Here is a 14,249-nt window from a genome sequence, read left to right on the forward strand (position 1 = left end):
TAAGGAAAACCTTCCTATTTATTCATTGGCAGTATCCCTAAATAGCATGTACTAACTGCCAAAGGGGCTTGTTCCCCTTTTGACTAGGTGATCATTTATTACAAAAGGAAATACTTCTTCATGTAAGAGTTTGATAAATTGACCTCCAAAGTCCTTTTTAACCCTGAGGTTCTGTGAATCTTGGATTGGTTTATTATGTTTTAATTGGTTCTTAACGATTATAAAAGTGTTGAATATTCATTTAAAATCCCCCACAATTTTGTATCTCCTCCCCCTCTCTATTTATTACTTAAATGGAAAAAGAAATAAGTCTTTGCTCTAAAGGATCAAATGTAGCCAGCACACAAAATAAGGAAAATTACTCATTTAGAAGGAAATAACTACTTAAAATAAGAAGTTACACTGTGTCATTGTGTCATATACTGGAAAAGTAAGTTTTTGATTACTTAGAGTTTAGGTTGCCAGAGGGCTTCTGATTTAAATTTCTAAACCTTGCTAAGAACATGAAAGATTTCAGCGAAAATCTTCTTATTTTGTAAACTCTACTTTTTAAAAAGCACATATATAGTATTCTACTTTACCCTCTACTTTTCTCCTGCTCTCCTTGAACTATTAACTTTATATGTGGTATGCTTCCTACTGAAGCTTTGGAGCTGTACTCATACAAGTCTTGGTCCTTGTTGCAACATCATTTTGATTGCCCAGAACTTTAGTACTAGCAATAAATTGTCGAAAAGGAAAAAAAAAATTAAAAAAGAAAGCTCACAGCCTTGCTTTAAACAATGCTTCTGCTAGAAAGATAGTTAATATGTCTTTTCATACCTACTCAGTTACCTAAACTCTCACCCTTCACATTCTTATATTGAAAAATGGCTTCCAAGAATAGATCCCTGACCAAGAGCTTTTCTGCAATTGAGAAGTGGTTCAAGGATGAACAAATAGTATGCTAAAAAAATTGCAATGTATAAAGGAATATTTGAAAACATGCTTCAAACTACTAATAATAAGAGAAAGATACATTAAATAAATCTAAGAATTCACTTTATACCTTTCACAACAATAGCAAAAAACAGAAAGTAGTAAGCGTTAAAAGGGTCAAGAAAGATGTGATCCTTAATTCACTATTGGTGGAGTGGTACAAACATCCTGTGTATCAATTTAGAATTAACTGAGTAAAATCACTAAACATTCTGTATCTTTTGACCTAGTAATCCCATTATTGAGTATATCGCACACATTTTACATATGCATAGGGCTTAAAGCTTTAAAAAGTGATTGATATACATTATTTCTTTTAATCCTCACTGCCCAAGAGTAGTTAGGGCAAATGCTATTTATTATCCTCATTTTCAAAAAGTAGAACAGTTTCAAAGAGAAATTTGCGTAAGTCACATATCTAGTAATTATTAGATTGAGAACTTTGAACTGGTTTTCTTTGGCTCTGAGGCCATTATTTTGCTTCTTTATAATAATAACAAAAGACTTTATGATGTCAAAAGCATAGGGTGATCCCTCTCTGCCAATCCAAGTGGTAGTTCATCTATGCCTGTCCGTTCATTTTTAAGGAGCTATCTCAAGCAAATTGAGATCTGATATGAGCAACATGATGTAGCACATGGGGTCCTGGACATTTGGAATCAGAAATACTTGGATTCAAATTCACATCAGATACTTATTAACTCTGCTACCCTAACCTTACTTAGGCAATCTGTGCTTTAGTTTCCTCATCTACTAAAGAAGGGGGTTGAATATGATGGCATCTAAAGTACCTTCTAGCTCTACATCTATTATGCTATAGTAATATAATTTGACTAACAAGTTAGCAAGTGTCAAAAGTAAGATTTGAATTCATAGTTTTCCAATTCTAAGCCTAGCACATTATTCACCCAAAATAAATGACTGAGGATTAATAGATATTTATGCACATATAAATGTATGTAGTCATAAATTCATATGTTTATATATACATACATGTCCATATTATGTGTGTATATATGCAAGAATATGCATAAGTATATATTTACATAGTCATACATTTTTACATATTAAGGTCTTCAAAGCATCCATATATCACTTTTTAATGCCTGAAGAGGATTTCTGCATCTCATGAAGCATGTTGGTACAATTTCTAGCTTTGAAACATATACTTAATATGACAACAAATGTGCATGTTCTCTAAATTAATTTATGGGTTGTGGTTTATGAAGAATTAAATCTATCATCTATGTAGACATAAATACTCCCCCAAAGCCAACAACATTAACAACTATGAACTCTCTACATTTGGATCTTTCAGAGATGTAAAAAAAATAATATAAATCAGTTATCAAAATAGAATGAAAGTTTTCTAATTTGAGCTCTTCATTCTTCCTTCAATATAGTAGTTTTCAATTCAATCACTCTCAAGATTTTGCAAAGTAGTTTTGACTATTTAATTTCCCCTCTTCCCATCTATTTTTTCAATTGTTCTGAAATCCCACACATGAGCTATTTGGTACTTTGTGTTCACATCTGCTACTTTGCACAAACCAGAATTACTTTCCTTGAAATTAAAAACAACAACAAAAACTTTTTCTTTCAATGCAGACACTACTATTATGACCAATATTATCTAAAGTTTAAAAAAATTCTATTCCAAATTTCTCTTTTCAGCTTTTTTTTTTTTTTTTTTTTACTGAGTCTTTATCTTTTAATGATCAGTTATTTCCGCCATGTGCATTGTCTTTGGAGGAGTGAGGAACTAGCTTCTAAACTTATGAGGAAACTTTATGTCGCATTCACTGCCCTCTTTTTGAGGAAGGTAATGGGTGAAGATTCATTAGCACAGCGATAAGAACACTGGATTTAGATTTAGAGGAGCTGCATCCAAATCTTTCTCCCTATATGATTGTAGATAAGTCACAACCTCTTTTAGCCTCAGCTCCCTCATTTATAAAATGAGAGGACAAGAGAGGTATTTAAAATCAACGATCCTTCATAGGTTAGGCAGGGTGCCCAGTCCCAGAGGCTTCCCTCTGTCAAGGGGAGACTTGGTTGAGCTCATGTGTAATCCGCCTACCCCACAAAAAGGAACCTACAGCTGGTGTCAGAGCTGTTTGCTGATAAGATTTTATCACTTTTGCTTCTGATCCTGATAGAACTGTAGCAAGGCAGGCAGTAAATAAGATAGATTTATTACAGACTGGCTGCCTTTGCTAACTGTCTGCTCACAAAGGTAGAAAAAGGCAAAGGAAGAGAATGTTCCTTTTCACCACTTTAGATTTCAGTAATTCACTGAATTTGGTGTTTGGGGTTGGGGAAGAGGCAGATGGAAAGCAATTCATGGCATTTATACAGAACTTCACTGAAAACAATGAATGAATATTTCTTGAACAATCAGCCTAATTGGAATAGATGACTACAAATGCTAGGGCTGATAAATGATTATAAGGGCATCTGTGTCTCATGCATCAAGACCCTTAAGCAAACCCAGCTTTGTACAGTACTTGTGGATTAATTGGGCATGCATAATTTACTCCTGCAGTTTACATAAGTGTAAGTATTTTTCTCATTCTAGGAAATAGGCATCTTAGCTACAAGAGAAAAATCAGAATATTACTTCATGGTGAAGTAAGCCATCAACCTCAGTCCCTCTTATTTAGAAAAAAAAAAAAAAAAGATCAGGGGAGGGAGGATGTTTGCTCCTAACCAATGTTGCTTGAGTTTTTAAATTGAAATAATTTTTCAGATTTAATTTGTTTTTCATCCCTTTATGCATTTCTTTCATTTGGCATTTCATTAGCAGCCTGCTTTTACCATTGCTGAGAATAAGACTGACTTCTTATTTTCTTGCTCTGGTTTGAGACTATTGTATTTATGTTTCCAGGAAGATTTTAAATTAAAATAATTCTTGCTTTCATAACAATTTTTATATATTTAAACATAATTTGTTACAGGGAGGTTTAATAGTACTTTCTAAAAAGTGTAAACAGTCATAATAAAAAGTATTTGTTAATATACTCTGTGTAGATTTTGTTTGTCAATCAGCAACATAATAGAGAAAAGCTTAGTGACCTTGAAATTTACTTCTTTGTTGTAAAAACTATTTATTTCTTTGCTTTTATACAACTGTCTGCTCCTAATTATACAAGGCATTACCACCTCCCTTTGTCTTATCAACATCATTTTTAGATATAGTCATTATTACACTATAGCAACCCAATATGACACTGGCAAACTTCATTGTAACATTCTTTTGCTAATCAATCAATCAAACATTAATCAGCTACTGTGAAATAGGCACTGAGTTCAGTGCTGGGGATGTAAAAACAAAAATGAAACTTTTGTTGCTTTCAAGAAGGTTACATTTTAATAGCTGAAATACTGTGTGTGTGTGTGTGTGTGTGTGTGTGTGTGTGTGTGTGTGTAAAGTAAATTTGGAGCAATTTGATTGGAGGAAGGGGTCTGAAAGTGATGAAGAAGTAATAATAGTTTCATAGGAGTAGGAAATGTATCATGTAGAAGGTAACTGAGCTAAACTGTGAAGAAAGACAATGATTATGAGAGATGCAGATGAAAAGGAGTTCAGATATTTTTAATATCATAGAAGTAATGGATGGGATAATGAATGAGGAACACCAAATTGGCCAGTTTAGTTTGATAGTAGAGTGCAAGAAGGGAAATCGTTTTTAATTAGTCTGGAAAATTGGGATGGAGCTAAAAAGGCTTTTATTACCAGAGAAATTTATCCTAGAGGCAATAGAGAACCACTGCAAAGTTAAGAGCCCTGTGAAATCAGCACTTGAGACCTCAACTGATAGAAATATAGAATAATGGAAAATAGACATTTTCTAGTGTTAATACCACCAAAAACTAGTCCACTTACTGAGGCTATATTGCTTACTCTATGAACAGAAGACTATGAAACCCTTGAAACATTATTTTGCCCAACTCTATATTTTGGAGGACCCAGTTAATGACATTAGGCAAGATATGACTGAACTAAACTAAAATGATTTTCCTATCCTCTCTTCTCTCTCCATAATATATGCTCCATCCAATTTTTTGATGTCAGGAAATTGTATAATTCGTGTTTAATTCCTTTAAAGAATTGTCATCTGAAAAGTAAAACATTATGTTTTATAAATCTTTTAATCTTAGTATGAAAGAATTTGTTAGTTTTTCTCTTTCTCCCTGGTACAGATTTTAGTAGATGAATGAGAAGGAGGGGGGGGGACAGAGAAATCCTAAGAAAATTTGATGCTTGTGAGGAAAGAGGTAGTATGAAAGGGACATATTGGTTAGTACTAGGGTAAACTGGAGGTCAAAACAAATTGTGACTATTAATAGATGATTTTGCCTAGAGCCACTTCTGTACTTATGCATTAACTATTGTTAATGCAGTAAATGTTTCAGAAGTTATGACTATATCAAAATACAGTTTACAGTTATGTTTTTATTTTCATGCAATAGTAACTTTAATGCTTTTTTCTTTGGAGCTCAAAGCATTACTGAGGCTTTTATTATTATAGGTAAATATGACCGCCATTGGCTTATATAGTTAATATATTTCTGAAAAAAAATGTCATTAAGTTGAATTTTATAACAAAAATTGTACTTCGCTTTGATTTTTGTGGTCACATTATAATTTTTTAAATTTTTATTTCTGATATATCTTCAATTGAGAATCATTGCTATTTAAGTTCTAATGTCCCTCACACAAATAGAAATTATTGTATCATATATGAATGAAATGAATCAAGAAGATCTAGATTCAAATTTTGACTTTAATACTTAAAAATTATATGACCTTGGGCAAATCATTCAGCTTCTCAGACAGTTGAGCATGTAAAGCAGATATGATACCCATAGCAACTATCTCACAGAATTGTCATAAAGATCAACTGAGAAATATTGTAAAGTACTTAGGAATATATGTTTTTTTAATTAATTAATTTATTTATTTTTGCTGAGGCAATTAGAGTTAAGTGACTTGTCCATGTTCACACAGTTAGGAAGTATTAAGTGTCTGAGGTCAGATTTGAACTCAGGTCCTTCTGACTTCAGGACTGGTGCTCTATCCACTGTGCCACCTAGCTGCCCCTATAAGTTGTTTTTTAATAGAGAATATATGTATTTGAAGAATTCTTTTGGTGAATTTTGGTTAAATCAAAGCATATAAATCTAAATTTATCTATTTATTTTGCTCGGTGTAGGAAGATACACACATGTAAATAGTAAAGACTATAAAAACCTACCCATCTCAGACTGTCTGTCTGTCTGTCCCTCTTTCTCTTTCATTCTTCATCTCTCCTTTCTTTGTCTCTGTTACTCACTATCTCTTCCTATCTCTTTCTGTCTCTTTCTCTTTCTCTCTGTCTCTCTCTCTCCATCTCTGTCTTTTTCTCCCTCTCTCTGCCTCTCCTCTTAAAGAGATAAATTGAACTTGGAAAATAACAAAGTCTTTACTTATTTCTTTGCAGCCTTACTATTGTGGCAGTTAGCAAGTTAATTCAGTAGATAGAGATTTTTGCCAATGTTCATTATAGTTTTTCTAGAAGAAGATTTCTAAAGCTATCATGAATCACTAGTGGTTGGAACTAGATTGGCATCTCGGCTGGTGTAGAAGCTCAAGTCCTCCCCCTGAACCCACTAAGTGAATCTCTGGAAATGTGTATGTATATATTTTATCCAATACAGAACTCACTGGGGAAATTGCATGACTAGTTCCTGGATGCTAAACTATATCTTCAGACTCTGCAAGTAACTAGACCATTAGTGAGTCTCAAGTTACAGCCAAAATACTACCCAATTTTGCTTAGTATCACATGATGCAAAAATGATCACAGTTAACCAGCCTAGTTTAGTTTAGATAAAGCCTTTACTATTTGCCATGCAGTGCACTTAACACTGAGAATACAATTACAAGCAAAAATAATGGTAATCTCTATCCTCAAAGTGCTTACCTTCTAATGGGGGAAGACAATACATTAATAGTAAGTGAATGAAAGGAAGTATAAGGTAGAAAAGCAGTTTAGGAAGTTAGACAATTAGCAGGTTAAAATTATGTGTGGATGACATGGCTGCATTTTCAAATGGAGGTTCTGAGAATGAACTCACCATTTGGAGTAGGAGGCAGGGAGCTGTGTCCATTATGAAAAGGTCCCTAGGGTTAAGGGACAAACAGTCCAAGGAGTTGTTAGCTGAGCTGAATTAGAAGTTTCTTCCTATGAATTCTACAAGAAACATGACCAGAAGCATTTATCAAAATGCCTTGGATATAGTATAGCTTCACTGGACTTTGCATTCAAAAATACAGTTTCAGGCTGATTTTTGTGATGTTGGTCAAAATCACTTTGTTTCCTCATCTATCCATGTGCAATGGGATGGACAAGACTTTAAGGTAGAACATTATGACATCACAAGCATTGCAATGTACTGAGACCTAATCCCAGAATGAAATGAGTAGAAAAAAATGAGCTCCATTGCACTTGGTAGATCACATACCATTTTAGTAAACTCAAGCTTCTCCTTGACATAAAAATCAATATGTTTAACACAAATTCTCCCAGGAGTTCTGTATGATTCCATTCATTCAAGTTTTTCTGTGTTTCTCCAAACTTTTATAATTTCATTTGGTACAATAGAAATATCTCAATACCTTCATATATACTATAAAGTTTTTAAGCCATTCCTTAAATGATGCTAGTACTTTACCTCAACAAAAAAGCACTGTTTTCAAAATTTTCTTATATATTTGTCCTATTTCCTTTTAAAATTTTTCATGGGGCATATGACTAGTACTTATGTCACTGGATCAGATGTAAGTATACTTTAATGATTTAGGGAAGGGAGGCAAAGATCCAAATAATTTTCTAGAATGGTTGGATCAATTCATAGTACATCTTTCTATATCTCTTCTGTCATTTTCATTTTTTGCCATCTTTGACAATCTAATTTCTGTCACTATTAATAAATTGGAGAATTTTATATGGTAAATAGCTTACATTTTTTCTTTATATAAATGATTGTCTATCTCATTTGGCCATTTGTCTATTGGGTAGTGGTTCTATTATGCTTTTATGTATTTTCTTCTGTTTCCTCCATATTTTACATTTTAGATTCTTATTAGACTTGCTGTTGTAATTTATTTTTAGTCCAAACAACTATTTTCTTCTAATGTTGAGTTAATTTTGTCTTCATAAAATTATTCAATTTAGGTAATGATTATCATAATTATGTTACAAATGATCCTCTTTGTTCTTTATTAGGTTAAGAATTCTTTCCCATCCATGGTTGTGTTGCCTTGCCCCTTTGATTTGTTTGTGATTTGATCTTTTAAGTTGAGGTGATTATGTCCATATGGAACTTATTGGCATGATAGGTTGATTTAAATCTAATTTTTAGGCAGGTCATTTCCTATTTCCCTAGCATGTTAGATATAGTAACAAGTCTCAGGTTAGTAGTTGGAATTCTTTGTGCTTTGTTTTTGTTTTATTATTATAGCTTTTTATTGACAAAACATATGCATGGGTAATTTTTCAATACTGACCCTTGTAAAACCTTCTGTTCCAACTTTTCCCCTCCTTCTCCCCACCCCCTCGCCTAACTGGCAGGTAGTCCAATACATGTTAAATATGTTAGAGTATATGTTGAATTCAATATATGTATACATATTTATATAGCTATCTTGCTGCCTAAGGAAAATCAGATCTAGAAAGAAAGAAAAAAGCCCAAGAAAGAAAACAAAAATGCAAGTAAAAAATAACAGAAAGAGTGGAAATGCTATGTTGTGGTCCACACTCATTTCCCATAGTTCTCTCTCTGGGTGTAGCTGATTCTCAAATGGAACTGGTTTGAATCATCTCATTGTTGAAGAGAGCCAAACCAAACAGAGTTGAACATCATATAATCTTGTTGTTGCTGTGTTTAATGATCTCCTGATTTGGCTTATTTCATCTTAGCATCAATTCATGTAAGTCTCTTCAGACATCTCTGAAATGATTTTGCTGGTTATTTCTTACAGAACAATAGTATTCCATAACATTCATATACCATAATTTATTTATCCATTCTCCAATTGATGGGCATCCATTCAATTTCCAGTTTCCAGCCACTATGAAAAGGGTTGCCACAGACATTTTTGCACATGGGTTCCTTTCCCTTCTTTAAGATCTCTTTGGGATACAAGCCCAGTAGTAACACTGCTGGATCAAAAGGTATGCACAATTTGATAATTTTTGAGTATAGTTCCAAACTGCTCTCCAGAATCATTAGATTCGTTCACAACTCCACCAACAATGCATCAGTGTCCTAGTTTTCCCACATCCTCTCCAACATTTGTCATTATCTTTTCCTGTTATCTTAGCCAATCTGAGAGGTGTGTAGTGGTATCTCAGAATTATCTTAATTTGAATTTCCGTGATCAATAATGATTTAGCGCATCTTTTCATATGACTAGAAATAGTTTCAATTTCTTCATCTGAAAATTGTCTGTTCATGTCCTTTGACCATTTATCAGTTGGAGAATGGCTTGATTTCTTATAAATTTGAGTTAATTCTCTATAAATTTTGTAAATGAGGGTTTATAGAACCTTTGAATGTAAAAATGTTTTCCCAGTTTATTGTTTCCCTTCTAATCTTGTCTGCATTAGTTTAGTTTATACAAAAAGTTTTTAACTTAATATAATCAAAATTTTCTATTTTGGGATCAATAATGATCTCTAGTTCTTCTTTGGTCACAAATTCCTTCTTCCTCCACAGGTCTGAGAAGTAAACTTTCCTAGGTTCTTCTAATTTATTTATAATCTCATTCTTTATGCCTAGATCATGAACCCATTTTGACCTTATCTTGGTATATGGGGTTAAATGTGGGTCAATGCCTAGTTTCTGCCATATTAGTTTCCAATTTTCCTAGCAGTTTTTGTCAAATAGTTAATTCATATCCCAAAAGCTGGGGTCTCTGCATTTGTCAAACACTAGATTGCTATAGTTATAGAATATTTTATCCTATGACCCTAACCTATTCCACTGATCAATTAGTCCATTTTTTAGCCAGTACTAAATGGTTTTGATGACCGCTGCTTTATAATATAGTTTTAGATTAGGTACAGCTAGGATACCTTCATTTGAATTTTTTTCATTAGTTCCCTTAAAATTCTTGACCTTTTGTTTTTCCAGATGAATTTTGTTTTTATTTTTTTTTTTTAGGTCAGTAAGATAGTTTCTTGGGGGTTTTATTGGTATGGCACTTAATAAATAGATTAGTTTAGGTCATATTGTCATCTTTTATTATATTTGTTTGAACTACCCAAGAGCACTTAATATTTTTCCAATTGTTTAGATGTGACTTTATTTGTGTGGAAAGTGTTTTGTAATTTTGCTCATATAGTTCCCAACTTTCTCTTGGCAGATAGATTCCCAAATATTTTATATTATTGATAGTTATTTCAAATGGAATTTCTCTTTGTATCTCTTGCTGTGGATTTTGTTAGTGATATATAAAAATGCTGATGATTTATGTGGATTTATTTTGTTTCCTGCAACTTTGCTAAACTTGTGGATTATTTCTAATAGCTTTTTAGTAGATTCTCTGGGGTTCTCTAAGTTTACCATCATATCATCTACAAAGAATGATAATTGGTTTCCTCATTACTTCTCTAATTCCTTTAGTTGGAATAGAGTATCATGTTTTTTTTTTTCTTTATTGTATTTTTTTAGGAAATTAAGTACCTAATTTGTTTTACTTGTCAACTTCACTTTTTTTACACTGGCACTAAATAGTTTTGATATTTGTTACTTTAAATATAGTTTGAAATCTGCTATTCCTATGATCTCTTCCTTCATGCTTTTTCATTATTTCTCTTGGAATCCTTAACCTCTAAGTTCCATAAAGAAAGTCTTGGTAGTTTGATGGGTATGACTCAGAATAAATATATTAAAATATGGAGTATTTTCATTTTTATTATGTTTAAAGATCTTAATCACAAACAGCTGATGCATCTCTAATTATTAGTCATCTTTATTTCTGTAAAGAATGTTTTGTTGCTATATTCATATAGTTTCTATATGTTTCATAGAAGGTACACAATAAAATATTTTGTACATGGGTTGCCATTTTGTATGGAATATTTTTTTTCTTGCTGGGTTTTATCAGCAGTATACAAAAAGACTGATGACTTAATTTGGCTTTTTATATAATCTGCTACTCTCCTAAATTTATTATGATTCTAAGTGTTGGAATACTTAAAATTTCTAGAATCAAAATTAGAAGTAACCCAAAGAACAACAAAAAGATTAGTGGTTGGCCTAAACAAGTGTCAGCATATTTTACAGCGATGCATCTGGTGCAAGAAAGTGAAATGATTGATATCTGTAAAAATATATAGAATCAGAAAGTAATATGGCCCCTTCATGAGGAAAATAACAGTCCAAGGGCTAAATTGATGATCACAAAATGTGAGAAAGTATAAGAGGAACCCTCCAGAGTATTGTATACATAAGAACATAGACAGAAGTCCTATAGAGCTTATGTTGATGGAGGTAATACCAATATCAGTGAAATTATGAAGCAACTAAGGTATAATGTGTTCATTGATATTGACCTTTCTCACAGGACTGCAAGTATAAAATAAGAAAATGAACATAGAACCCTTTATGACCATAAAGAAGAATAAAATGAGCTCATGTTTATATAGCTCATTAAGATTTACAATGGCCTTTCCTCACAACAGCCTTATGACTAAGTAGCATAAATATTATGCTCCCCATTTTACAAATGTGCAGAAAGGTGAAGTTTCTCTCCTGTATTCATTTAGTCAAAGAGTCTCGTAGATGTGATATCCCCAGAGGCTCCCCTGTCTTCCTACTAACCTAAAAGGTTAAGGCAAAGAAAGGCAAGACAACAAGCATTATTAAATGATTACTGTGTGCCAGAAACCAGCACTTGCCAAGGGTCTCACGCAGCCAATATATATCAGATATGAGATAAGAATTAACTTAGATTTTCCTGATTCCAAGATCAGTTGAGTAGATACTTGTGGAATCATCCAGAGTGCAGAGTTCTGGGAAGCTTGAAAGATGTGATAATGATAGCACAAATACTATCTCTGACAATAGTATCAAGTTGAATTCTTTTGTTTTGACCAAAACTAAGAATCAGGGCTGTCACTTACTCACATTTACCCAATAAAGTAACAAAATCAGTTTTTTAATTCACTTGACTTCACATCCCACCATATCATACTCCTTTTTATATTAATGTAAACTGTTATTATTTTTGTTATTAATATTATCATTGTTCTTGATTCTCTCTGTTTCTAGCCTATATATAACAATAGATGCCTTAGAGTTATAGAAAAGAAAAAATTAAATCCTATATTCTTTCTAAAACTTATATAGCTTCCAGGAAACTTATTTTCAGGTTTCCAATGCAGTAAAATTTAGTAGTTACTGTCACATAAGTTAGTTATTAACCTAGAGATTCATATCTTCTGTTAAAGCACCACTCTACTGTGGCCTAAACAAGAGATGTCAAGAAGAACTAGATTGAAATGTAATTAGGAACTATTACAGAAAATAAATAAAAATACAATAAAATGTAGATAAAACACATTACATTAAAAAAATAAGTCAATATGCTACCCACAGGGATCCTTAGTAAGAACTAGTGGTCCCTGGTTCTGTTTGATTTTGATATAATTGGCCTAGACTATGATTTAGAAAATAATTTCTCTCAAAACACAGTTATCTCTGAATCTAAATGAAATCTTTCTCTATTACTTTGGATGGCAAATTGGATAGAAAAAATATCACTATGATATGCACAATAATAAATAATTACTGCTATATTTTCATCATTAGAGACATTACTAAAGTTTGACTTTGATGTTTTCCTGTAAAGTGGAGGTTACCCTAGGTTACCATAAACCTGAAAGGTACTCTGAATTTGGAAAATGCTTATGTCCTGATCCCAACCCCCCCAAAATTATGGTGTATCTGTCGTGCAGGGATCAACTTAATTATTTTGAAAGAGGCTATGTAGTATATTGCCTAGACTAGATGTAGAGTAAAGAAACACTGACTTTAAATACCAGTCCAGATACTAACTTGTTGAAAGCATCCCAGTGAAGTCACTTGACCTCTACCAGTCTCACTTTCCTTATATGTAAAATAGGTATAACAGTGATATATACCTCAGAGGGTTGTTGAGAAGATGAAGTGAAACAACATGTGAAAAATGCCTTGTTATCTCTAAAATATTAGGTGAATTTTAGCTCTATTATCATTATCATCATCATTAAAAATGAAATCATAAGACATAAAGAAATTGAAACCAAGGAAAGTTCATTTATAGGTTCTTTGCTGAAATGTCAAATAAAGGATTTGAAAGAATCAGGTTTATTTTGATTCTCAAAATCATAAGAAATATCAATTCATGGAATGCTTGGTACAATTTTCAAGACAATGATAAGTTCAGAAAGGCCTGGAGAGACTTACATGAACTGATGCTGAGTGTAATGAGCAGGACCAGGAGATCATTATATACTTCAACAACCATACTATATGATCAATTCTGATGAACGTGGCCACCTTCAGCAATGAGATGAACCAAATCAGTTCCAATAGAGCAGTGATGAATTGAGCCAGCTCCACTCAGTGAAAGAACTATGGGAGAGCACTGTGAACCACTGCATAGCATTCCCAATCCCTCTATTTTTGTCTGCCTGCATTTTTGATTTTCTTCACAGGCTAATTGTACACTATTTCAAAGTCTGATTCTTTTTGTACAGCAAAATAACTGTTTGGACTTATATTGTACCTAATTTATACTTTAACATATTTAACATGTACTGGTCAACCTGCTATCTAGGGGAGGAGATGGGAGGAAGGAGGGGAAAAATGGGAACAAAAGGTTTGGCAATTGTCAATGCTGTAAAATTACCCATGCATATAACTTGGAAATAAAAAAGCTATATATAAAAAAAGACTGTGATAAGTTGGCAGACAATTATGAATGTAATTGCAGTGTTTCAATCAACATCCTTTGTAGAGGTCAAAATAGTAAAGTTTTATGAAGAAGGAACAAAATCATTTAACATACACCTACTATGTTCCAAGTATTTCTAGGTGTTTTGCACATATTATATCATTTGATCCTATAATAACCCTAAGAAGTAATTGTTGTTATAATTTATATTTTCCATATGGGAAAACAGATTAAGGAGCTTAAGTGATTTTCCAAAAACTGCATTGGTAAAAACAACTCTGAG

General features: G+C 32.7%; 1 protein-coding gene across 7 annotated transcripts in view; it reads left to right on the forward strand.

The window, feature by feature from the left end:
* NTNG1 (netrin G1) overlaps nt 1-14,249 on the forward strand; it is a 432,645-nt gene that overhangs the window by 113,877 nt on the left and 304,519 nt on the right. The gene's annotated exons all lie outside the window — the stretch shown is intronic.

Source organism: Sarcophilus harrisii, chromosome 4, assembly GCF_902635505.1.
Source record: "Sarcophilus harrisii chromosome 4, mSarHar1.11, whole genome shotgun sequence".
NCBI lineage: Eukaryota > Metazoa > Chordata > Mammalia > Dasyuromorphia > Dasyuridae > Sarcophilus > Sarcophilus harrisii.